Raw genomic sequence first — 24,689 nt, 5'->3', positions numbered from 1 at the left:
CTGTCGGCTTCTGCAATGATTTTACAAAAGCTGACAAATGAATTAAAGGCTATTTACTATGTATCTCTCTATGAAATATAAAGATATATATATATATACACATTCTATGTGTATACATATATTCTATATTTTCTATTATAACCTGTCAGTGTGATTTTACTGTATAGCTGCATACGAATTGCCAGCTTTTCATAGGACATCGGTGCGTAAAAATCGCACAGCACTCGCACCCATTGATTTCTATTGTGGAATGCGATCCGATTTGCGATTACAATTGCAGCATGCTGCGATTTGTTTCAAGCCCGATCTTGATCCGATCTGAGCTGGGGAAAAAAATGCAGATTAAAACACCATCATAGATTAACATTGGTATGAATTCAGTCCGACTTTTTATCTGATTGAATTCGTCCGATTTCATCGTAAGTGAGCATGAGCCCTAAGAGACATATTCCAGTGATTTTTTTCTATTGCTACACCATCACCTTTTTGTCTATTATATTCTGCACCTCTCTGAGATATAGCATTATCAAATCTCTGCAGTTCAGCCTCTTGATTCCCAGGTTTCATCCTGCATTTTATTCCTTTATGTTCTGCTATTAATTTCATAATGCATCAGCACAGCATCACATAGACAGCTAGAACCAGTAACACTTCTCCCTGCTGTAGAGGTAGTGTGATTATTCTTCCCTCTATGTTCAGGAAAACAAGCTAATATGATGAATAAATATATTGTCAAGTTGGAAGAACTGTGACCTTCTACATAATGACTGTTTGACAGAAGCTGTGTAATCATCATCAGTAACTGTGATATCAGGTTCTGCCTACTCGAGGTTTTTTTGGAGAGAATTTTAGTGATGCAATCCATGCATTTTTATCCAACAGCAACTTCTGTTAACTAAGATTGCAACCTTTGAAAAAATAATGGCATGTAATTATTAGGGGGTCACCGAAGCAAAGAAAAAATATCCATGAAATTTTAGACAGAAAGGAAAAAAATATATATACTCCTACTGTAAATATATACATTGAATAATTAATGACAGGCTGAATATTAAAAAAAAATCACTTGACTGCTTCTTTAACGGTAAAAATTTTCTATAATAACAGTGCATAGTTGAAAATGAAAATGACACAGCTCTATCAAGTCCAACATGAAGCAATTGTTAGTTAGCCTACAGAAAAAAAAATAGAACACCTAACTGGATCAATGACTCATTTTCAGAAATCTAAGACACCTAACTTTTGAAAGTAAACAAGAAATAAAATGCTCAAGTAAGTGACAAAGAGTACCATTGTCTCACTGATCGTACAATAAAGAATTCCCATCTATTGGTATGGTGATCCCTTCTTTTAAATAGATGGAGTGCTGGTCCCCTAGTCATAGCTACAGGCTTCGAGATAAAATGGTCATTAAGACACATCTTTATACTGTACATTAGTGATGGGCGAACCAGATCAGTAAAGTTCGGGGACCGTACCAAACACCTACTGTTCAGGAACAAACCCCAAACACGGACTTCTCTAGGAAGTCCTTGTCACTAACCGGGTTTGGCACCCCAGACATCAGGTGTTTCCCATGCTGTCTTTTGCATGACAGTGTGAGAAACACGGGCAGCTCTGATCGGCAGTAGGATTATTACCGCAGGTAGGAGAGAGCTGCATAAGCCACATCAGCTGTTTCCTGCAGATCACAGAGGCTGATAACAGAGAGAGCAGGCTCTTTCGATGAGAGTATTTATCAGCTGGTGCCTGATCGATGAATAAAGAAATAATTTTAAAAAAATAATGGAGGTCTGTTCTAGTTTTTATAATCATCATGGCAAAACTGACAGCTATGGGCTGCAACCCTCAGCTGTCATCTTTATCATGGCTGTTTATCAAGAAGAAAGGGGTCCCCACATCATTTTTTCATGATTTAAATAAGTAATTAAAAAAAATGCTTGGAGGTCCCCTCCATTTTTGACAACCAGCCAATCTGAAGCAGACAGTGCGAAGCTAGTATTCTCAAGCTGACAAGGGGCTATGGATATTGCCCACCCAGCCTAAAAATAGCAGCCTGCAGCCACCCCAGAAAAGGCACATCTATTATATGTGCCAGTTCTGGAACTTAGCCTGACTCTTTCCACTTGTCTTGTGTCGGTGGCCAGTGGGATTAATATTTTTGGGGTTGATGTCAGCTGTTTTATGGCTACTGACATCAAGATGACAAGTTAGTAATAGAGCGGCATCTATAAGACACCTATCAAATGCTAACCCCATAGTAAGTATTGAAATAAGCCCATTTCTTGAAGCTTGTGTCACCTGTAAAAAAGAGAAAATGATAAACCATGATACTCACCTTATGCCCAATTCTCCAATGCCTATATCCCCTGAAAAAAGAGAAATGATAAGCAACCATATCCCTCACCTGTCAGGAGTGAAGATGTCTGACGTCGTAATCCATGTCTGCGATATGGACAAGCCTATGTCCCATCCCTTGATGACGCCTCTAGCTCGGTGAAACATGTTGGGGAGACACTGGTGCTAAAATTTGATGCCCTATTCTGCCAATATGTATTAGCATCCCGGGTTGTATACATTTTATAAATACAAAATAGCAGGCATACTGCATAAAATAACTGCAGACAATAGAGACAGATTAGGGAAAAATGTTTTATACCCTTTGTATATACTTTATTTTAAGCAATGCATGGAAAGAGAAAAACGCGGATGGCACCGCTGTTACCGTAATGCGATCCAGTTGTGTGCGGTAGTCGGAATATTGACTAGCCTGCAGTCATGGGTGCTCGTCCTGGAAAATCACAGCAATATCCAAATCCAAAAGAAGACAAATGGACTGCACTCATCGTGCTGGTGAAGAAATGCTGCTGCTTTATTGGCACATGCGATTCATGTTGGCCGAGAGAGTGATAGCAGGAGTGAACAGAAAGCTGACAACGGCTGTTTCACTCTAAACCAGAGCTTCAACGACCAAGGACCCATTGACGCTCTGCCAATAAAGCATCAGCATTTCTTCACCAGCCCGATGAGTGCAGTCCATTTGTCTTCTTTTGGGTTTGGATACTTTATTTTAAGTAACAGAAGTAAAAGTTACATTTTATGGTCTTCTAGTGAGGGTCTAATTGGGGTTCTCCCCAATTTGGAAATTAAATTGCATTGTAAGTACACTGACCAGGGATGTTCTCTCGTAACCAAGCACTATGGTGCATCCCCTCTTAGTCTCCCTAGCTGCTCATTCACAACAAAAATCATTAGGTTTATGTGCAGGTAGCCACGGCACTTTTACAGTTTGTCAGAGGTGCTTAGGTCATCATAACACATGGCAAGATAAAGCCCAAAAAGTGGCAAAAATATGGAGAAACTTTGTAAATGACCTGATAAAGGTACGGATAAAGGTTCAGATTCGCTATGATCAGAATCAAATTTTAAATACATACACTATTTTGTCTGTTCATAGAATCATTTTTTTTACCCTTTCATTCAACCTTTATTTCGGTATATACCCAAGTCAGCCTTGTAGCCTGAATACCTACACAAAGTTTCAATCAAGAGCATACCTTAGTAACACGGGATACGGTTGGCCTTTATAAATTAGGTAAGAGAAAATCTAAATATCTTGTGTTGTAAGAAAGCTCTTACTGCAGTGCATTACTATAAAATATTGATGCTGGATAACCTTAAGTTCCTTCCACACTTCGGAGATACTATACAGCACTGAAATATACAGTAAAATTCACTTTTCTGCTACATTGAGTTTCTTAGAATCCAGGCTTCAGAGCACCTAAAAAAAAAGTCCTCTGCACAGCAGATTCTAGTCTCTGATATGACAGCGTTACATGTTTTCTAGCTGCTCTGCCCCCGAGTCATTTGGTGACCTTTAACTCTACTTTTATGTACTCTTTTTTTATTACTGCTCTCCGTTTCCCTGATATATTTGCCCAAAGGATCTTACAACCTAAAAACATGACAATAAAAACAAATTGTGATAACATTAACGGTTTCATATTTGTGAGCTATGTGTTTAGTTCAGCAGAAATTTGAAATAGGTGACAAGTCTTCTTGAGAAGCGCTGGTTAATCAAATGGTCGACTCTGCTTTCATCATGACGCTGCTGACTATAATAGATTAATGACAGTTGAAGCAAGGATGAAACTTTGCATTGCTGGCGCTGCTATGGTATCCCTATGGTCTGATGGACCAATGGAAGTATAGTAGCAATCATGCTATCTGAATATTCATTATTGCCTGGTCCTACTGGAGTAGAGTAAATAAATTGAGTGAAATTTAAGTCTACTCAAATTTTAAATTCATTTTTTTGCAGATTCAACAATTTTTCATAACCTTAAAATACCCTACATAGGTTAAAAAAAAATTATCACCTCACTCAATTAACCACTCACCTCTATGGCCCTTTCAGTCCTCACCAGCACCTGCCCTGTCCTCGTTTTATCTTCTGATCGCCACTGCTCACATCTAAATCCCTTGGCCACTCACACTGAGCTGGGACTGAATAGACCAGGTATGGTTCTGCACATGTGTGAAAGATTACAGCACACATTTTACCGCCATGACGTTGAGACCTTTCGTGCACTTGCACAGAACCCATCCGAGTCTCATCAGAACACTATATCTCTGGCCTGTGTGAGAGACCTAGGGATATTAACATGAGCGATGATGGTCATGAGAGACGGTGGTCAGGAGACGTGATGATGGGCAATGGGTGATGATGAGAAGTGAAAGTGCCGGAGAGAAATTTTTATTTTTTTCACATTTACATTAATTTATCTCGGGAGTTTAAGGAGTGGGGTGGTGACAATGCAGTTTGAGTCACCCCTTACTGTATAACTGTGCCCTCAGCACTGACTGAAAGCAGCTTAGCAGTAGGGTCAGGTGTCAGTCAGTGCCAGGGACGCGGTTACAGTTGCCAGTTTTTACACAAAGATCGGTGACTGAAACTGCCCTTGCACTGCCGCGTGTACGAATGCTACCAAGAGGAATAAAGTTCATTTCCTCCCGGTAGCGGGGGTCCAAGTACCTGTGCCAACAGATTCAGAACACTATCAGCCTACAGATTAATACCATACAGTTGTGCTCAAAAGTTTACATACCCAGGCAGAATTTTTGCTTTCTTGGCCTTTTCTCTGAGATTCAATTCAACATACATGGAGAATGTTTAGCACAAGATATCAGTTGTGTAATGTACGTCACATATCAACAAGATATTTGATGACATTTTGGACTTGTGTCAAGGTGAGTATTGCTACTTCTGTATCTTTCACATATACAGTAGTGCTCAAAAGTTTACATATCCCGGTAGAATTTTTGCTTTGTAGGGCTTTTTTTCAGAGAATATGAATGATAACACCAAATCTTTTTCTCCACTCATGGTCAGTGGTTGGGTGAAGCCATTTATTGTCAAACTACTGTGGTTTCACTTTTGAAAACCCAAAACATCCAAATGACCCTGATCAAAAGTTTGCATACCCCATTTCTTAATGCTGTGTATTGCCCCCTCTAACATCAATGACAGTTAGAAGCTTTTTATGGATGAGATTCTTTATTTTCTCAGCTGGAAAAGCTGCCAACTCTTCTTGGCAAAAACCTCCAGTTCCTGTAAATACTTGTGCTGTCTAGCATGAACTGCACGCTTGAGATCTCCCCAAGGTGGCTCAATGATGTTGAGGTCAGGTGACTGAGATGGCCACTCCAGAACTTTCACTGTATTCTACTGTAGCCAATGACAGGTCAACTTGGCCTTGTGTTTTGGATCGTTGTCATGTTGGAACGTCCAAGTATGTCCCATGCGCAGTTTCCGGGTTGATGAGTGCAAATTTGCCAAGAATATTTGCTGATAACATGCTGCATTCATCTTTCCTTCAACTTTGGCCAAGTTTCCTGTGCCTTTGTAGCTCACACATCCCCAAAACATCAGCGATCCACCGCTGTGCTTTAAAGGAGGAATGGTGTTCTTTCATCATAGGCCTTATTGACCTCTCCAAATATAACGTCCATGTTTGTGGCCAAAAAGTTCAATTTTGGTCTCATCAATTCAAATTACCTTGTTTCAGAAGTTTTGAGGCTTGTCTCTGTGCTGTTTTGCGTATTGTAGGTGAGATACTTTGAGGCGTTTGCACAGTAATGGCTTTCATCTGTCAACTCTACCATGCAGACCATTTTTCTTCAAGTGCCTCCTTATTGTGCATCTTGAAACAGCGACAACGCTAATTTTCAGAGAGTCCAGTATTTCAGCTGATGTTATTTGTGGGTTTTCCTTTGCATCCCAAACAATTTTCCTGGCAGTTGTGGACCACATTTTTGTTGGTCTACCTGACCGTGGTTTTGTTTTTACAGAGCCCCTGATGTTCCATTTGTAAATCACAGTTTGAACGCTGCTGACTGGCATTATCAATTCCTTGGATATCTTTTTTATCCCCTTCCTGTTTTATACAGTTCAACTACCTTTTCCAGTAGATCCGTTGACAATTCTTTTGATTTCCCCATGACTCACAATACAGAAAAGTCATTGGCTGGATGAAAGATGCAAGAGTTTGTCTGGATCTCAGGATCTCACTGAGTTTTTATGCACACACTGATTACAAGCAAACAGGTCACAGGTGAGGATATTACCTTTAGTAGCCATTCAAACCCATTTGTGTCAGCTTCTGTGCATGTTATCAGGCCAAAATCACCAGGGTATGTGAAATTTTGTTCAGTGTCATTTGGACATGTTGGGTTGTCATTATTATTTAAAACGAGAAACCACAGTAGTTTGACAATAAATGGCTTCACCCAACCAGTAGCCAAGAGTGGAGAAAAAGGCCAAGAAAGCAAAAGCTCTGCTGGGGTATGTAAACTTTTGAGCACAACTGTATAGACATACACAGCTCTGCTACATGCACACTACATGTACATAAAAGCACACAGCTCTGCTATATGCACATTAACATACACACAATACATTACCACATCTTGAAGTTCCTGATTTGGACCTGAACGAAGGCTGAATGAGCTGAGCAGCTAAAGGATCTACCACACAATTAACTCCAGGATCTTTCAGGTCATTTGATCAATCAAATGAGCTAAAAGGTAGTTGAATTAATAGTGTGGAAGTTCCTTCAGCTTCTCAGTTTGTGCAGCCTCCATTCAGGTTCCGGTGGCTTCCTTCTCCTGGTCTGCACCTATCACGTAGATCAGTGCCAAACAGAAGGGGCAGTTCTCTCTGTGATTGGGAAAGATGCAGTGTCAGCATTTTCCTGCATCACAGGACGCTGCCTCCGGACAATAAGACACCCACACTTTTTTAAAAGAGTTTTTCATTGTTAATAAGTGTGTCTTATAGTTTGAAAAATACGGTAAGTAAAAAAATAATAACCTTTTGATGGTCTTTTAAGATTCAGCGAAGTGGCAGCCAGACGACCACAATTTTGCTGAATACGCGTTGAAGCAAATTGCAAAAAAAATCCTCATTTTGAAGAATGTTGATTTTTGTAATATTCAAGTAGAATTCACATTACAATCCAATATACTCACTCATCTCTAGTTACTAATATGGTAAGCTTTCATGGTATGCCCCAAACCAGTCTAGAAGTAATAATGTGTTACTTTCGGAGAAACTTTTGAAACTATGTGAAGGTAGAAGTCTAAGATAAACTTCCAACTTTTCATGCAGTACAGTTCTTCACAACTATTATAATTTGTCAGTGTTTTCACTTTACAGAAGAAAGTTATATCTAAATTATTTTATGCTAAACTTCGTTTTAGGAGTATAAAATTCTTTTTGAATAGCTCAAGGCAGTGTGACAAAAAATGACAGAGCTAGCATTTTAGAGAAATAACGGTTTTATGAACCCCTGCTGATTTCAGTACAGAGAATACCTATTAGCGCATCCATATTTCAGATGAGATATTAAATAAAACACTGCTTTGTGCAGAATTCTACAACATTTATTTGTCCATACAAATGTGACGGATAAAAAATGTTCGAAAAAATCTACTGTATGGAATAGAAAGCAAAAAAATAGTTGCAGAGTCTTTAGCCAGTCTTGTAATCCCTCCTAGAAAAGAGGTCAAGAAAATTCTTAGGAAAGGCAAAAAAAGGCAAAAATGGAGGCAGTGCTAGATAAAGTCTTCATTTGGGAAGCTAAAATATTGCACCTACAGTGGGGAAAATAAGTTTTGATGCACTGTCGATTTTGCAAGTTTTCCCACCTACAAAGAATGGAGAGGCCTGTAATTTATCGCAGTAACTCTTCAACTGTGAGGGGCAGAATATAAAAATTAAAAACAGAAAATTACATTATGGTTTTTAAATAGTTAAGTAAATTGTATTTTATTGCTTGAAATAAGTATTTGATCACCTACCAACCAGCAAGAATTCTGGCTCTCACAGACCTGTTAGTTTTTCTTTAAGAACCTCTCCTACTCTGCACTCATTACCTGTATTACTTGCACCTGTTTGAACTCATTATCTGTATAAAAGACACCTGTCCACACATTCAATCACATTCCAACTAGAGTTGAGCGAAACAGATCGAAAAAATTCAAAAGTCGCCGACTTCGCCAAAGTCGGGTTTCATGAAACGAAACCCGACCTCAGCGTGAGGTCGGCCACGAGGTCAGCGACTTTAGCGCCAAAGTCGCGTCTCAAAACATGCTTCAGCGCCCTTTTTCAGCCAATGAGGAAGAACGGACACTGTGGGCAACGTGATGACATAGGCAGCGGTCCACGCCATCTTTGAGAAGGGCATGCAAGTGATTGGCTTGCTTTGGGGGGCGTCACAGGGGGTATAAAAGGGCGTGCACGCCGACCGCCATCTTACTTCTGCTGATCTCAGTATAGGGAGAGATGCTGCTGCTGCTGCAGATTCTGTAGGGAGAGCGTTAGGCAGGGAAGAAGAAAAAAAATCAGCTGCTGCTAGTGATTTTGCCTGTACAACACACCAGTCACTGTGCAGTGCAAGGGGAGGCTATATTTTGGTGGATCAGCTCTGTTGGTTGTTAGGCTGCCTTATAAGGCTACCTGATAGCTGCATTGCTGGTTTCACACTGCTTTGCAAACTGCTTTTTTAAAAGCAATCCTTTTTTTTTTGTCCTGGTGAGATACTGAGCGTGCATTTTTTCACACCATACAGCGGTGTACGCTGCTCTTTCAGTACCGTGTAACGGCTGTTATCACGGCCACAGTGAAGCTAAGGGTGTGACTCTGTAAGGATAAATCGAGGAGTTGTTCCATTCTTACAGACCTCCACCTTATAGTTCTGTCTGTTTTTCAAACAGTCTAGTCTATTTGCTGTTTGATTACATTCAAAACTATAGAGAGACAGCGTGTGTCAGTCCGTATACTAAAAAAACACGGAGCTTGACAATTTAACATACACCGGACAGCGGTGTACGTGCACGCTGCTCTCTCAGTACCGTGTAACGGCTGTTATCACGGCCACAGCGAAGCTAAGGGTGTGACTCTGTAAGGATAAGTCGAGGAGTTGTTCCGTTCTTACAGACCTACACTCTAAGGAGATTCCAATCCTGCCCTGTCCTATATAACATTTTTCACACCTGCCAAATTCATCCTGTCATACAGCGGTGTGATATACTCTGGGCCTGACACAATACATCAGTGTCCAGAAGTGTGTAAGGACATTCCATTTCTCCCGTCCTATATAACATTTTTCACACCTGTCAAATTCAGCCTGTCATACATGGGTGTGATATACACTGGGCCTGACACAATACATCAGTGTCCAGAATTGTGTAAGGACATTCCATTTCTCCCATCCTATATAACAGTTTTCACACCTGCCAAATTCATCCTGTCATACAGCGGTGTGCTATACACTGGCCTGACACAATACATCAGTGTCCAGAAGTGTGTAAGGACAATCCATTTCTGCCGTCCTATGTCACATTTTTCACACCAGCCAAATTCAGCCTGTCATACAGCGCTGTGATATACATTGGGCCTCACACAATACATCAGTGTCCAGAAGTATGTAAGGACATTCCATTTCTCCCATCATATATCACATTTCACACACCAGCCAAATTCAGCCTGTCATACAGCGGTGTGATATACACTGGCCTGACACAATACATCAGTGTCCAGAAGTGTGTAAGGACATTCCATTTCTACCGTCATATATCACATTTTACACACCAGCCAAATTCGGCCTGTCATACAGTGGTGTGATATACATTGGGCCTGACACAATACATCAGTGTCCAGAAGTGTGTAAGGACAATCCATTTCTGCCGTCCTATGTCACATTTTTCACACCAGCCAAATTCAGCCTGTCATGCAGCGGTGTGATATACAGTACATTGGGCCTCACACAATACATCAGTGTCCAGAAGTGTGTAAGGACATTCCATTTCTCCCGTCATATATCACATTTTACACACCAGCCAAATTCAGCCTGTCATACAGCGGTGTGATATACACTGGCCTGACACAATACATCAGTGTCCAGAAGTGGTAGGAGAATTAAATTCTCCCCTGTCCTATATACACCTTGTACCTTGGTTTACAGTTTCATATCGTTGGTGGAATTGTGGGTACATTTTTCAAAAAAATGAGGAAGTGTGGTGTAAGACGCGTGTTAGTGGGCGGGGGTTGCCAGCTGTTATTGATGGTGTTGGTGTTGGATCTGCTGGTAGTGGCAAAAGCAAAATAACACATAATGCAGGAGGTGTTAAGCCTGCGTCATCGTCTGGCTCCACAAGGCCTCAAAGGCTCCCTTTTTTGGGAGTAGGTAAACCGCTTTGAAAGCCGGAGCTTCAGGAACAAGTTTTGGCCTACATTGCTGACTCGGCCTCCAGCTCTATCGCCTCCTCTTCTGGACTTGTAAAAAATAAAAGCACTGAGTCATCTTTGGAGGCTCATGGTCATAAACCACACCTTTCTTGGTGTCCTTCACCCCAACCAAAATTGAAGGATGCAGCAGGCCATTCAACAGATTACTCCATGGAGCTGTTTTCACATACCATGCCTGGGTTATCAAGTGAAATGGTGAATTACCCAGGCCAAGATGAATCTGACATGGAGTGCACTGATGCACAGCCACTGATAGATGATTCTGCTGGTACATTCACTCAGAGCACGACATTGTCCTCGCAGTGTACTGAGCCAGATTCAGACCCTGATGAAACTCAGGTGCCCCTTCCCGCATACTATACCACCGTACACGGAGACACAGAGGAAGGTGCACATGACATTGAAGAGGAGGTGATGAATGACCCAGTTGTTGACCCAGATTGGCATCCATTGGGGGAAGAGGGTGCCGCTGCCAATAGCTCCGAAGAGGAGGAGGAGCATCTGCAGCAGGCATCGACATTGCAACAGCTGTTATCTGGCAGGCACGGAGCAGTCCAAAAACGGGTTACAAAAAGCCAAAAAGTTGCTGGACTGCTTGGCCAGACGGTCAAAATAGCACAGCGTGCAAGGACGCAAAATGTCTTCCATAGTAGGAAGAGTGCAGTGTGGCACTTTTTTGAGCAAAATCCTAATGATCAGGCCAAGGTTATCTGTAAGAAGTGCGCAAAGACCTTTAGCCGAGGGAAAAATCTGAAAAATTTGAATACCAGTTACATGCTTCGACATTTAACCACCATGCACTTGCAAGCGTGGACGGAACACAAAACCTCAAGTACCACATGTGCAAATGCTCCCAAAGAAGGTAGTCAGCAACGCTACATTGTTTCCCCCACTGAAAGCCCACCGGTTAGCACAGCAGCAAATGTTGAGGTGTCGTTGCAAGGCCAAAGCTGTCAGGGAATCACAATGTTATATCAACGAAAGACTGAATCTAGGCCATCAGAAAGAACACCAACTCCATCACCATCATCAACCCTCTCTCAGTCCACCCTGTCCACCGCTAGTTCCACCATAGGCATCTCTCAAGTCCAGCTCACCCTGCCAGAGACTATGAGTAGGACAAGAAAGTACTCATCCTCTCATCCGCGTACACTGGGTTTGAACGCCCACATTGCCAAACTAATCTCGTTAGAGATGATGCCCAATCGGTTGGTGAAAAGCGCAGCTTTCCTCGAACTCATGGCCTACGCAGTACCACGCTATGAACTACCCAGTCGCCAATTCTTTTCTCGCAAAGCCATCCCAGCCCTCCACCTTCATGTGAAGGACCGCATTGTCCATGCACTCAAGCAATCAGTGAGTGGAAAGGTGCACCTCACAACTGATGCATGGTCCAGTAGGCATGGCCAGGGTCGTTACGTGTTCACAACTGCGCACTGGGTTAATGTGGTGGATGCAGGGTCCACAGGGGACAGCGGTGGTGGGACTGTGCTGCCTAGCCCACGGTATAGGAAACAGTTGGCTGTAGGCGTTCGACCCTCCTCCTCCTACTCCTCTAGAAGCGAAAGATCGTCCCCAGAGCGCAGTCGCAGCAGCACTCCATCCGCAGCTGCCAGTGTTGCACACGATGTGTCCCCCTATCGATCAGCTAGTGGAAAGCGTCAGCAGGCTGTGTTGAAGATGATGTGTTTGGGCGACAGACACACCGCGGAGGTACTGGCTGACTACTTTCAGCAACAAACTGAGTCATGGCTGGGCAGTCTCGATCTTGAGGCAGGCAAGGTAGTCAGCGATAACGGCCGTAATTTTGTGGTTGCCATAGCCCTTTCAAAACTCAGACACATACCTTGCTTGGCTCACACCTTGAAACTGGTGGTGCAGTGCTTCCTCAATAATTATCCAGAGTTAACAGGCCTGCTCCAGAAGGTTTGAAAACTGTGCTCGCACATCCGCCGGTCGCCCGTACACTCCAGTCGTATGCAGAAGCTGCAGCGATTGCTACACCTTCCAAAGCACTGGCTAATTATCAACGTTGCAACAAGGTGGAACTCCATCCTGCACATGGTTGAGCGGCTGTGCGAACAGAGGCAGGCCGTAATGCATTTGTGGGAGGATACCCGGACAGGCACTTTGAGGGCAGACATGGAGTTGACCGGTGTGCAGTGGTCAAAGCTGAAAGACCTCTGTAAAGTCCTTCAGTGTTTTGAGGAATGCACACGGCTGGTAAGCGCAGACGACGCCATCATGAGCATGAGCATCCCACTTATGCGTCTGCTCATGCAAACTATGACGCACATTAAGGAGCAGACGTCTGCAGCCGAGGTTGACGAAGAGGAAGAGGAGGAGGAAATCCATGATGACAGTCAGCCATTGTCTGCTCCGGGACCTCTCCTGGTTGAGGTGGAGGAAGAAGAGGAAGAGGAGGAGGAGGGTGATGATGGGGATGATTATTTAGGGGAGGAGGATGCTTCTCGTGTGTCCAGAGAAAATGTTGGCGTGGCAAGGTCTGGTACAGGGTTTGTGCGTGACTGGAGGGATGTGGATTTGCCAGAAAGTGCTCCTCCACCAAGCAGTCGCACTGTATCATTGACACCGGGAACATTGGCCCACATGTCAGATTATGCCTTGAAGATCCTAAAAAGGGACCCCCGCATTGCCAAAATGATGAACGATGATGACTACTGGTTGGCCAGCATCCTGGATCCACGCTATAAAGGCAAATTCCAAAACATCATGCCACAGGAGAACCTTGACCTAATATTGACTAACAAACAAGCTACTCTGGTAAACCGGTTGGTTGAGGCATTCCCAGCACACAGCAGCGGTGATGGTTCTCACACGAGTCGTAGGGGCCAGGGGCAGCTTGGAAGAGGTGCTCGTGGTGCACACATCAGAAGTGGCGTTGGAGACAGAGGTTTCATGACCATGTTGTGGACTGATTTTTCAACTCCTGCTCACACGACTGGTAATACTGCATCGATGGAAAGTGACAGGAGACAGCACTTGTCAACTATGGTTACAAACTACTTTTCCTCCCATGTCGATGTTCTCCCTCACAGGTCATTCCCCTTTGACTCTTGGGCCGCTAAACTGGACACCTGGCCTGAATTGGCGCAATATGCGCTACAGGAGCTCGCTTGCCCAGCTGCAAGTGTGCTATCGGAAAGAGTCTTAAGTGCTGCTGGATCAATCCTGACAGAAAAAAGGACCCATCTGTCGACCCAAAATGTGGATGATCTAACCTTCATTAAAATGAACCATGCATGGGCTTCCAAGGATTTTGTCCCACCTTCCCCTGATGACACATAGGTTGCCAGAAAAATGGCTTGCTTTGGTCCTCCTCTTCCTGGGACTTGAACAATTTCGCCTTTTGCATCAGCTGAATGTCCAACATCAACATATGCCACTTTCTAAAACTCCCTAACTGCTGCCTCACCCCCCCATGGCCAGGGTCACCACCTAGCGCACGAAACCGTGCGAGTGAAGTTGCCCTGGACAGGTGGGTAGGACGACTCTTGGGCGTGGGCACTGGCACAGGGTCCCTCATAGTGCAATCAAGTGTCTCTGACGGTGGTGGTGCACACCCGCCGTCAGACACACCGCCGTACTATGAGGGGCCCAGTGCCAGTACCGACGCCCACGAGTGGGCCCCCCTTGCTTGGGCAGGGCCCCAGCATTTGCAAACTTTACCTCTCCCTGCTCCTCCGCTGCCTGCCTCCTGATCTATAGACATATATTTTGAATGTGTACACTATCCATACATGTTATCCGGTGATACGGTACCCTTTCTCACCTTTGTGCAATCACGTGTAATCCATACTGGGCCTGACACTGTCTGAGCCTGCCGCCTGATCTATAGACATATATTTTAAATGTGTACACTATGCTATCCATATATGTTATCCGGTGATACGGTACCCTTTCTCACCCTTGTGCAATCACGTGTAATCCATACTGGGCCTGACACCGTCTGAGCCTGCCTCCTGATCTATAGACATATATTTTGAATGTGTACACTATGCTATCCATACATGTTATCCGGTGATACGGTACCCTTTCTCATCTTTGTGCAATCACGTGTAATCCATACTGGGCCTGAGAACGGCTGGCGAGCTATTAAGCAATCTACAGCACCTGTGGTTTGCACACGTAAGTTTTTCATTTTTTCAGGAATGACGGTTAGGCCTAAGTCCGGAACTGCGGTTGACCTGCACTTACTGGGAAATCATTGTTCGCGGGTAATAATTGTAATCCCAGATCCCCATCACTAAAGGTGTTCAGCGGGTTATCTGCACCTGTAAGCGACAAACGCTGGCCCTTTCAGTGTAGCGCACATGCAGCTACGGACATGTAAGGGCATGACACACCAGTTATTGGCCAATCTCACGTGCCAGAGCCTCGCGTGTCCCTCTTGTAAGCCGGACTCGGACCGCGGGGCATGACGGACTCTCGTTCGTTAACGGAATTAAGCTTGCAATGTGTGCATCTTTTTTGCTGCTGGATGGTTGAGGTTGCCCGTGTTGAGTCAAATTACGCTGCAGGCTCCACTCCTGGTGGTGCCCTTCTGGACATTCCTTTAAGGTTCAGCTTTGCAACCATACTGCCCACGTAAAACAAACACTTTGCCTTCATGAACGCTGTTTGGAGGGTCGTGACTCGTGGGAATAACGCCGCCCAATCATTTAACCTGCTAGAGAGATCCTTCGTTGCTCCCAAGCATGACATCAAACTCCCTAGGAGGAAGGTAATGCCACTGTGGCGACCATACTCCTGGGGGCGACACAAGTGCACTGATGCCCAGCCACTGCTCGATGAATCCGCTGGTACATTGACCCAGACCACTACATTCCCCTCGCATTCTACATGGCCTGAATCTGACCCTGATGAAACTCAGGTTACCCTTCCCATATACTGTTCCATCTTACACGGTGACAAAGAGGAAGCTGCAGATGAAAGTGCAGGTTCGGCCCACCCGCCGTCAGACACACCACCGTACTATCAGGGGCCCTGTGCCAGTGCCATCGCCAACGAGTGGGCCCCCCCTGCTTGCTCAGGATCACAGCACTTGCAAGGTTGAAATACTGTGCAGTGAGATGGAAGATGGGGACGACAAGGAGTCCAGACTAGTACAGGGACTCCCTAGCGAGGAGACTTATTTGATTGTTTTCAATGTTGGGACAGCAATTTTTGGGGAGCACTATACTCTGGAGAATGATAGATGGGGCCCACCATACACTGGAACATTCCAAAGGTGGACATCAGACACTGGAGCAGCATTTACAGGGCCCATTATACACTAGAGCATTAGAAATGGGGCCCATTATCTATGGAGCATTATTTGGTCCCATAAGACAGTGAAGCTTCATCCATGGGGACCAACATATACTGTAGCATTATGTGGAGCTCATCATATACTGTTTCAAACATTATATGGGTCCAATGATTCTGTATGGAGAAATAGATGGGCCTCGTCATGAGATGTAAAAAGTGAAGTATTTTTCTTTGTAGTATACCACTATTTCTCTGCCGTATCGGAGCAGCATGAGTTGTGGCATGTGTTAAATGGGTGCTCTTTCACCCAGGGCACATGAAAACCTGGAGCCAGCCTTACCCCCCCACAACTTTAGCCAAATAACCCCCATTTTTCAGTGCGTAACTAGTATTATGAAGTAAATAAAGGGTGACAAGCTTCAGTAATAAGAATTTATGCTTTTGGCATTCAAATGGGCACTGTAAGTGTGTTTCCTGTCCTCCTCTCACTGCCGACTTTTCTTCCCCATTGACTTACATTGGGTTTCGTGTTTCAGTCGGACCCCCGACTTTTCCCTATAGTTGGCCGATTTCGTTTGACCCAACTTTTGCGAAAGTCGGGTTTCGCGAAATTCAACTCGACCCGAAAAAAGGCAAAGTCGCTCATCTCTAATTCCAACCTCTCCACCATGTCAAAGACCAAAGAGTTGTCTAAGGACACCAGGGACAAAATTGAAGACCTGCACAAATCTAGGATGTGTCACAGGACAACAGTAAGGAAGCTTGATGAGAAGGCCACATCTGATGGCACGATTATTAGAAAATGAAGAAATAAAAGATGACTGTCAATTTTCCTCAGTCTGGGGCTCCATGCAAGTTCTCACCTCGTGGGGTAAGGATGACTCTGAGAAAGGTCATGAATCAGCCCATAACTATGTGGGAGGAACTGGTCAATGATCTGAAAAGAGATGGGACCACAGCCTCAAAGATTACTGCTGTAACACACTACGCCGTCATGGATTAAAATACTGCAGGGCACGCAAGGTCCTCCTACTTACTCCATCACATGCCCAGGCCCATTTGAAGTTCACTTATGACTATCTGGGTGATTCAGAGGAGGCATGGGAGAAGGTCATGAGGTCAAATGAGACCAAAATAGAACTTTTTGGGATCGTCTTTTTGGTATCATCTCCACTCCATGTTTAGAGGAAGAAGTTTGGGTCAACCCAAAGAACACCATCCAAACCATAAAGCATGGTGGGGGAAACGTCATACCTTGGGGATGACTTTCTGCAAAGGGGACAACTGCACCATATTGAAGGGAGGATGGATAGGGTCATGTATCGCAAGATTTTGGCCAACAAACTCCTTCCCTTGGTAAGAGCATTTAAGATGGGTCATGACTGGGTCTTTCAGCATGACACTGACCTGAAATACATAATCAGGTCAACTAAAGAGTGGCTCTATAAGAAGCATTTCTTGGTCATGGAGCAGCCTAGCCAGTCTCCAGACCTGAACCCAATAGAAAATCTTTGGAGGGAGCTGAAACTCAATGTTGCCCAGCGAAAGCCCCGAAACCTGAATGATCTGGAGAGAATGGGGGAGGGGGCCAAAATCACTGCAGCAGTGTGTGCAAACTTGGTGAAGGACTACAGGAAACATCTGACTTCTGTAGTTGCAAAGGTTTTTCTGTACCAAATATTAAGTTCTATTTTTCTATTTTATCAAATACTTATTTCATGCAATAACATGCAAATTATTTATGTAAAAATCATACAGTGATTTTCTGTTTTTAGTTTTAGGCTCTGTCTCTCACAGTTGAAGTGTACCTACGATAAAAATTACAGACCTCTCCATTCTTTGTAGGAGGGAAAACTTGCCAAATCGGCAGTGTATCAAAATCTAATTTTCCCTATTATATATGGGTGAATAAAAGTCAAAACATTTTCTTCAATTAAACCAATTGAGTGTTGCATTTATTTATTTTTTCTAAATGGAATAAATATTATAAAAGACAGTAATACATAATATTCAAGGATGAAGGCAATTACAAATGAGGAAGAAGTAGCTTTCATTAAATCTGTCCAACACAGCAAACGCAAAGATGTATTTGTCGGTGAACCGACATAGAACCCTCCACAGTAAAATTGGCACTAAGCATAGAAATAGAAGAATTATATAAAAGATATATAAATAACCACAAAATATATTGAAATGTGCAATATCATTGTTGGTAGAAATGAGCCTGTCTTTTGAAATTCAAAATCGCTGGCTGTGTCAAATTTTCACCCCAAAATTAGCTTGTTTGCAAATAGATTTGTACAAGTCTTAAAATTGGAAAGCTTGTAATTGCTCAGAAAATACACATTGGGCAAAGGAGAAAGAGAGAAAAAGAGCTTACACTGTACAGGTGAGAAAAAGAGAGGACCTTTATTACCATAACAACTTACACCGTACAGGTAAGAGAAAGAGAGGACCTTGCAGACCATAAGAGTTTACAGTCTGCAGAAAGTGAGACTTACCAAGTGATCCTGGTGATCTTTGATCGCCCAGGTACTGGCCACCACTGTGAAGCAATGGCCAAGAGACCACCACAGTGCAGGAAGACTACAGTACGCAAGATGAGGTGCAAACAACAAAGGGTTATTTTATTTACAGGCAAGGAATGCAGTGTTAGGAAGGTGTAAACAGGGGTATGCAATGACATAAAACAATTTACAAAAGTGATATTCACTAGCTGGGCCATCAAATGGCACAGTGCACCAACTATTGTTATTCTCCAAAAGGCAAAAAAACACAATAATGTACAGTATGATGCAACTCTATCTGTAGCCTGTCTGGCCTCTGCTACTTTGGCTGCACAGCTTCCATGCTCTATCTATTGCAGCCTATCCTATTCCCTAACATGTGCGCACACGGGGTTAACACTCACAGTAACATTGGTGTCTCAGTTCCTTCCCGGGGGCCCCCTGCAGTTCTCTGCAAGATGATGCGATGTCTTCCTGGAAGATCTGTGCAACGTGGTCTTATCCTTATGTGAAAATCCGGAGATGCTCCTAGAAAAAGTGGATTCCCTCCTCTGGATTCCTTCCTTGTATTTCTTCATGGCTCTTCACAGCAACACAGGGAAGCCACCTACGTTATCCCCAGAAGGGTCTACACAATCTCACAAGTTCAGTCAATTTCAAGTTGCACATTTTCTTCTCACAGCTCACAACACGCCAGCTTCCTGCAGTCTCCCGGCTCAGAACACACACAGGAAAACATCCCTTCTCCAATACACTGATGGCAGAACAAACCAAAACAGTCTTATTGCAGGGGAGAGCGGAATGTCCCATTGCTCTAGCCAAGGGGGTGCTGTCTCTTAAAGTGGCAGTTTGTCTCTACTGTCCATAGCAACCCCACCCCCTTACAACTGTACAAGGTATGATAATACACTAGATATCAAACCTGCATAGAGGCTTGTGTGGCCATGCAAAAATTAATTTTCCCTCTCTCTGATGGTTCAGCAGTGTGGGAAATGGTGCCACAAATTTCAGGAAATTCGACTTAAACTCAAACCTCTGAAGATCAATCCGCTCATCTGTCATATCAACACCTTCCTTAGGTTTGTGTCCCATCTAGGCTTCAGTTTTTAGAAATCCCCCATGATCGTAGAGCTGTTACGAGCTACATGCTTTGCTTTTTTCAGTTTTATGTTTCATATTGGCTTCTGTAGAATCATAAAATTTCATGTATTTTTTGATGACGAAGATCTGAAATACCCAACATCTTGTTTACCATTGTAAAGTCTAAAGCTCTAATGTTGAAGCTGAACATAGACAAAACATATAACACTTTCTCTCCTCAGGATTTCAATTATTATACAGTGTATCTGACTAATGCATAGCCACTGCTGGTCACCGGGCAAAGCATGAAGTTATTGCTGATGGTCGGCCTCTTTCATAATTACACAGTATGTTTTTTTTTATTGAGTACTAGAACTATTTTGGAACACTAATATGTCTTTATGCAATTCCAACCAATTTTAGAAACGTGAGAATCAGTTCATTGGGGATTCCTGTGGCCACGTTACTATTCCACGACTGCTGGAGGAGAGCCATGTCAACTTCCTCCTATCTGCTGGAACCTCCAGTGCTGCTTGTGTTTTTCACCGTGGCAGCATAACGTATGTATGATGTTACTCCAGGCCTAGTGATCAGAGATTCTGGCTCATAGGAAGCAATTCACGGTGCCCCCATCTTGCAGCCATGGAATACTCATATGGGTGTTGGCTCAGATTCCAGAACATCAATCTGCTCATCTCTAATCAGTTTATAATTGCTTACCAATAACAGTATAGTCTCCATACATGTTCTCCCCTAATTTTTACTTTAGCACCCTTTCATCCTATTAAATATTGTATCTATCTATATCTTTCATGTATGTATCTGATGAAAAAACTGCTACATCTTCAAATTCTGTTACGTGAATGAATAATTGGGCTGTAAAGATCAATTCTGACCTAGATGCTTATTGTTAAGTCATTATTTTATCCAGACTGAACCACCATTAAAGTGAGCTATATTTTCTCTCTCTGACACTATTTATTGACTTTTGAAATTTATTCAAAAAATTGTGTTGCTAATTTTCCTTTTTATTTAGTCACATTCCAAAAAAATATCTATGCATTATGTGAACGCTAGTGCAGTAAATATTGGTTCCGATCAAGACTCTAATCATTGAGGTTTACCTAATGCCAGGTTTTCTTCAAGGCAGCACCGCCATTTTAGTGGGTTGGCTTGTCTCTCTCCGACACTATCCTTTTTTTGATTTTTGACATTTGCTGAAAAAAGTCTATTGCAATTTTTTTTTAAAAAATTATTATTTAATCACTTTGTCAAAAACATCATACCTACAGTATAATGCACTGGCATACATGGATATGTCTTTATGCCTGTTACTAATACTCTTGAAGCTTTGAACTACAGGTTCTGAGCTTGAGTACTGGTTGAGAGCAGCTATGAGTAGAAACTGAGATTTGTTAAATACATAACGGTATCCCCTAAACACCATCAGACTGCCAGGAAAGATTCTTTCCCAATGTCCTGAGTCAACAGAGAATCGGCAACTAACACAAGGAAGATCAAACATTCTGTAAAAAATGCTGTACAGATCAGCATAGATCTGCTTCTTAGATGGGCCCTTAATGGCCCATGAGGACATGTACAGCGGGACATGCGGCATAAGCGGTATATCAGCCCTCGCCTTAGAAGAAATTTGATCTAAAATTGAAAATAGAGGAACAAATTAACAGCTTTATAGCTCAAAGTTAAAAAAAAGTTTGCACATTTATAATAAATCTTGTTTGTATCTGTGTTTCCTGACCAACTCTAGCTCCAAATATGGAAGCTTTCCATCCTAAAAAAAAATTGAAATACTCAAAACTTCTTATAACTGTCTCAAAGTGAATCAGGAGATTTGTTCTTGCGAGAAATCCTAGGGGGTAAAGTCTGAACACTAAGCTTGGTGTCCTTGGTAAGCGTATCGCAGCTGCTATCTTAGGCAGCAAAAATGTAATCAGCAAGGAGTATTGGAAAAACAATAACATCTACTTTATCTAAAAAGTAAGCGCGCACACATATATAAGAAAACTGTTCAGATGAGGTGTCATTCTGCTAGACCTGAAATCAGAGTGACGCTGGGGGTGCTAGTCTAAAACGTGGCATTTTCTTGAAAAACAAACTTCAAGTCTAAATGGAAATTGATGACTTTTCCAGGACAAAACAAATACAAAGAAAAATAAAAGTGTACATCTGTATTCGCCAAAGCTGACTCTACTGAAGCTTAGAAAAATGAGCAGGGTCGAATAAACAAGGATTATATTTAAAATGGGGTGACTTACCGAAGACTACTAACTAGTGATGAGTGAGTATACTCGTTGCTCGGGTTTACCCGAGCATGCTCAGGTGATCTCCCGAGTATTTGGATGTGCTCGGAGATTTAGTTTCTGTCGCTGTAGCAGCATGTTTTCCGGCTGCTAGCCGGCCTGAATACAAGTGAGGATTGCCTGTTTGTTAGGAAATCCCCACATGTATTCAGGCTGTCTAGCAGCCACAAATCATGTGGCTACGGCGACAGAAACTAAATCTCTGAGCACATCCAAATACTCGGAGATCACCCGAGCATGCTCGGGAAATCTCGAGTAACGAGTATACTCGCTCATCTCTACTACTAACCTAAACAATTTTTTACACCTGGGCACATATGACATTCAATGGAATATTGTCATGTTCCAAAACTTGCTAATCATACAGCATTGTATGGTCGCTGTACTGCTGCTATTTCACTGCTATGAAATCATTTTGCCTTTTAGAAGTTTGTCCTGCCTCTCTCCTGGTAGCCTAGCTTTGATGAAAGTAACCAAACCCTTCTTTTACCTGGTCAGTGTTTGTCAACTATATTCAAGAAACCACTGGAGCCATAGGCGGAGGAGGACATGACTTGGGGATGGGTGGACCTTTACTCCTGCAGCTTTTTTGGTATAGTGGTGCAGATTTTAAGCAAGAGTGATGTTGCTTTCAGAGGAAGAAGCATAGTATGTATGTGCCTGGGGGGTCACTGTGAGGAGGGTGGGGCTTATATAGAACAGGAAATCTGTGTCTCTCCCTCTTTCTTAAGCGGGAGTCACACATAGCAATCTCACCAGCGAGATCGCTGTGTGTGACAGCGATCAGCGACCGGCCCCCCTGCCGGTATCGCTGATCACTGCAAGAAACCTCTGGACATATTTTTCGTCACTGGTCTCCTGCTGGCCAGCACGCATCGCTGTGTGTGACAGGCGGGAGACCAGCGACCAGCTGTAAAAAATAATAAAAAAATTAAAAATATTGTTATTCCCACTTTCCGATGTCCTGTGCAGGCATCCCGCCTCTCTCCACGCTCCCGGTCTCAGTGATCCTTTGCACTAATGACCGCGAGATGTCGCTCTGCCGCGAGACCGTGACATTCTCGCGGTCATTCTCGCAAAGGATTACTGGGACCGGAGCGTGGAGAGAGGCGGGAATACTGCGCGGGACGTCGGAAGGTGAGAATAACAATATTTTTTATTTTAATTCTATTTTTTTTACAGGGATATGGCATCAGCGCTAACGAACACAGCGATCACCAGCGATCACATAGCGACTTACCAGCGATCCTGACACGTTGATATCATTATCGGGATCGCTGGTAAGTCGCTATGTGTGACTCCAGCTTTACACAGAATGAACAGGAGGAAGCATTTCCCGCCCACCCGCCCTGTTTATAATCATTGTCCTAAAACGTTTTAATTATTGCTTGTATGATGAATGCTTTATTGTATTTTTGAAATTACCATTGTATATTTTGTTCCAGGTTCAATTTTATCATGGCTATAAAGAGTTAACAGCATTAACCTTCTAAGCCCAAGGGAAGGGCCATCCTTCAGCCATGGTTCCCTAGAGGTTTCCTCCACAGGGGGTTTTTCCTCTCCTGAGTGCTGTAGGATGACTCTTCGTGAGTCGGAGGTTTGCCAAGTTAGTCCCCTTAATGCTTTTGCAGGGACTTCTAGTTTACAAGTTTACTAAAGTGATTTATTAAAAAAAAAAAAAAGTGTCAAATGTGAATTTATAACCCGTCACAGCTTTGCGGTTTAGGAGTCAGGTGGAAGTTGCAGACAAGTTAAGGTGGGCTCATTTTAACTAATAGAGGATGTAAAACCTCTTGGTGGTGAACAGGCTCGGCTTTGGTGGCCAGCCTCAAGGACGTTGTAATGGTAACGTCAATCAGGGGCGGGCACAGTGGTTAAGCACAGGAGTGAGGATAATAGGGTCATTGGTGCCCTGAAAGTTTACTGGCTCGGCTTGAAAGGCAAGCCAGTGCGTGCCGCCCCTTTATGGCTGTCTGTCCTGGTTCTGTATGTCAGACAGCTGGGATATCACAGTACTTGTGAATCCCAATGTACTAGCACTTCACCTGACTCCTACTGTGATTGTGTTAATCCTGTGATTTAAATAAAGCTGTGGCCATTTTGACAACCAAAATAATGTGTTGTGTATTTATTCTAGTGCCTAGGTTTACTGTAGTTATGGTGGTTTTAAGATGGAGTAGGGGTCCGTCCCATATCCATAAGTCATGTGAGTATCTTCTCTATGCACCTCTGGTTCATAGTTGTCTTTTTACCTACTCCAATTTCACAATACAAGAGTTCTAACTTCTGGAACCCTCATACGTGACATAAGCTATCTGATGACGTCTTTCCTGTAAGTTCTAGTACATACAGGCATCTGTAGTCTCAAGAGCCTCACAGCCTAGTTATGGAGCTAGATTAAACATAGCTTTCTAAGTTTTAAACGATTAGCCCACAAAAGTTATATATTGAATAAGAAGCAAAGATGTATGATGACGCCATGCATAGATACTCCCTTTAAAGCAGGGAATAGGCAGGGAACCAGACCTTGCAGGAACATGGGAGCGTGTGAAGTAGCATGAACAACATTGCTGGAAAAAATATCGGAAAAATCGTACTCACTGTCCTTTAAAATGTTTCTTCTTTACTAGTGATGAGCGAGCACTAAAATGCTCGGGTACTCGTTACTTGAGTCGATCAAATCGGAATGATTGGGTGCTC

The sequence above is a fragment of the Dendrobates tinctorius genome, unplaced genomic scaffold (assembly GCF_039654945.1).
Source record: "Dendrobates tinctorius isolate UK_male_01 unplaced genomic scaffold, ASM3965494v1 ptg000020l, whole genome shotgun sequence".
NCBI lineage: Eukaryota > Metazoa > Chordata > Amphibia > Anura > Dendrobatidae > Dendrobates > Dendrobates tinctorius.
This window is presented reverse-complemented; position numbering follows the sequence as displayed.